This window comes from Apium graveolens, chromosome 11, assembly GCF_009905375.1.
Source record: "Apium graveolens cultivar Ventura chromosome 11, ASM990537v1, whole genome shotgun sequence".
Classification (NCBI taxonomy): domain Eukaryota; kingdom Viridiplantae; phylum Streptophyta; class Magnoliopsida; order Apiales; family Apiaceae; genus Apium; species Apium graveolens.
Genome location: NC_133657.1, coordinates 190,723,625 through 190,725,914, shown reverse-complemented (window position 1 = coordinate 190,725,914; position 2,290 = coordinate 190,723,625). Strand labels below are relative to the sequence as shown.

Below are 2,290 nucleotides of genomic sequence, written 5' to 3'. Positions count from 1 at the left end.
TATGTACTTGCCATCAGTGGTCATTGAGACTCATTGATTAAGACGTGTTACTTATTATTTGCGGTTGTATTTCAGGTATTCTAGCGAGCGTTTATGAAAACACGTTCTCGCACTCGCAAGAGAATTTTAGATACAGCTGAGGAGACATACTTGGTTCTTGATATTCCGGAGAAGATAGATTTTGAAGATTCGGATAAAGAGAGCGAGCAGAAAGAACCAATAATCATGGGTGATCGTATAGTTCCAACAACAGATCCAGCTCTTATGGACTTTTCTCGGCCTAAAATTGATGACATTCAGTCAAGCATCCTTCATCTGGCTATTCAGATGGTGCAGAATTCTGTTTCTTTCGGAGGTGCTGCGACTGAAGACCCCAACATGCATATCAGGAATTTTGTCGAGATCTGTAGTACTTTCAAATATAATGGTGTGACTGATGAGGCTATCAAGCTGAGGCTTTTCCCATTCTCTCTGAGGGATAAAGCTAAGGACAGGTTACATTCTGAACCAGCTGGGTCCATCACTACTTGGAAAGATCTTGCACAAAAGTTTCTGGTGAAGTTCTATCCAATGGCGAAGACTGCAGCTATGAGCAGTTCTCTTACTCAGTTTGCACAGCAACTAACAGAATCTATGTGTGAAGCTTGGGAGCGCTACAAGGAGATGTTGAGAAAGTGTCCACATCATGGTATGCCTGACTAGATGGTGATCACTGGTTTCTATATGGTTTGGGGGCCCAATCTCGGCCCATGCTCGATGCAGCAGCTGGAGGTGCCTTGTGGGCCAAAAGCTATACTGAGGCTTATAATCTTATTGAAACTATGGCTGCAAATGAGCATCAAAACCCAACTCAAAGGATGATGTCTGGGAAGGTAGCAGGTATTCTGGAAGTCGATGCAGCTACAGCTATTGCAGCGCAGCTCCAAGCGCTGTCTTTGAAGGTCGATTCTTTAGCCAACTATGGAGTCAATCAGATAGCTATGGTCTGTGAGCTTTGTGCAGGTTCTCATGCTACAGATCAGTATTCTCTTGTTAATGAATCTGTTCAGTATGTGAACTATTATCAGCGACCGCAGCAGCCTGTGCCAGCTACTTATCATCCTAACAACAGAAATCATCCCAATTTCAGCTGGAGTAATAATAAGAATGCTGATCAGCAACCATATCAGCAGCCTATCAGTAAGCAGTTTAATCCACCTGGATTCCAGCAACCACAACATTATGCTGAAAGGCAATCATATCCTCAACAAGGAGGTGTTGTTCCACCTTCTAGTGCTGATTTCGAGGAGCTCAAGCTGTTGTGCAAAAGTTAGGCTGTTTCTATCAAGACCTTGGAAAATCAAATCGGTCAATTAGCCAATGTTGTGCTCAATCGTCAACCTGGCACACTTCCAAGCGATACTGAAGTGCCAGGCAGGAAGGAAGCTAAGGAGCAAGTAAAGGTTGTCACCTTAAGGTCTGGAAAAGTTGATGATGCTGAAAAAGCAAAAGATGGAGAAGCTGAAGTTGTTAATGAAGAAGAGAAGCAAAAGGAGAAAGCAGCGGAACCAAGGAAGACTACTGTTGAGCACACTCTGCCTGAGGGTAATACAGGGGAGAAACAGCTCTATCCTCCACCACCTTTCCCTAAGAGATTGCAACAACAAAAATTGGATAAGCAGTTCGGTAAGTTTCTGGAGGTCTTCAAGAAACATCACATCAACATACCTTTTGCTGAGGCTCTGGAGCAAATGTCTAGTTATGCAAAATTCATGAAGAGTATTCTTTCAAGGAAGGTGAAACTGGATGACCTTGATACTGTTACTCTAACGGAAGAGTGCAGTGCTGTGCTCCAACAAAAATTAGCTCCAAAGCTTAAAGATCCAAGTAGCTTCACCATTCCTTGCACCATTGGCAAGTTATATTTCGACAAATGCCTGTGTGATTTGGGAGCAAGCATCAATCTGATGCCATTGTCTATCTTCAAAAAGTTGAATTTGCCCGATCCAAAGTCCACCTACATGTCTCTACAATTGGTTGATTGTTCTATTACATACCCACGAGGCATCGCGGAAGACGTGTTAATAAAGGTGGATAAGCTCTTCTTCCCTGCATACTTTGTCATTTTGGATTTCGAGGAAGATAAGAAGATTCCCATAATCTTGGGAAGACCTTTCTTGGCTACAGGCACTACAACAAAAATGATTAAATTCCACCAACTAAAATCCACCGACCTTAAATTCCACCGATTTCGGTGGAATTTATGGTCAACTAGAATTTTCTTTGACTAATGAATAAAAGCAACCATTTT

The 2,290-nt window shown here is 42.5% G+C and overlaps 1 pseudogene; it reads right to left on the bottom strand.

The window, feature by feature from the left end:
* Positions 1-577: 577 nt before the first annotated feature.
* Positions 578-692, bottom strand: LOC141698808 (small nucleolar RNA R71; annotated as a pseudogene).
* Positions 693-2,290: the final 1,598 nt, after the last annotated feature.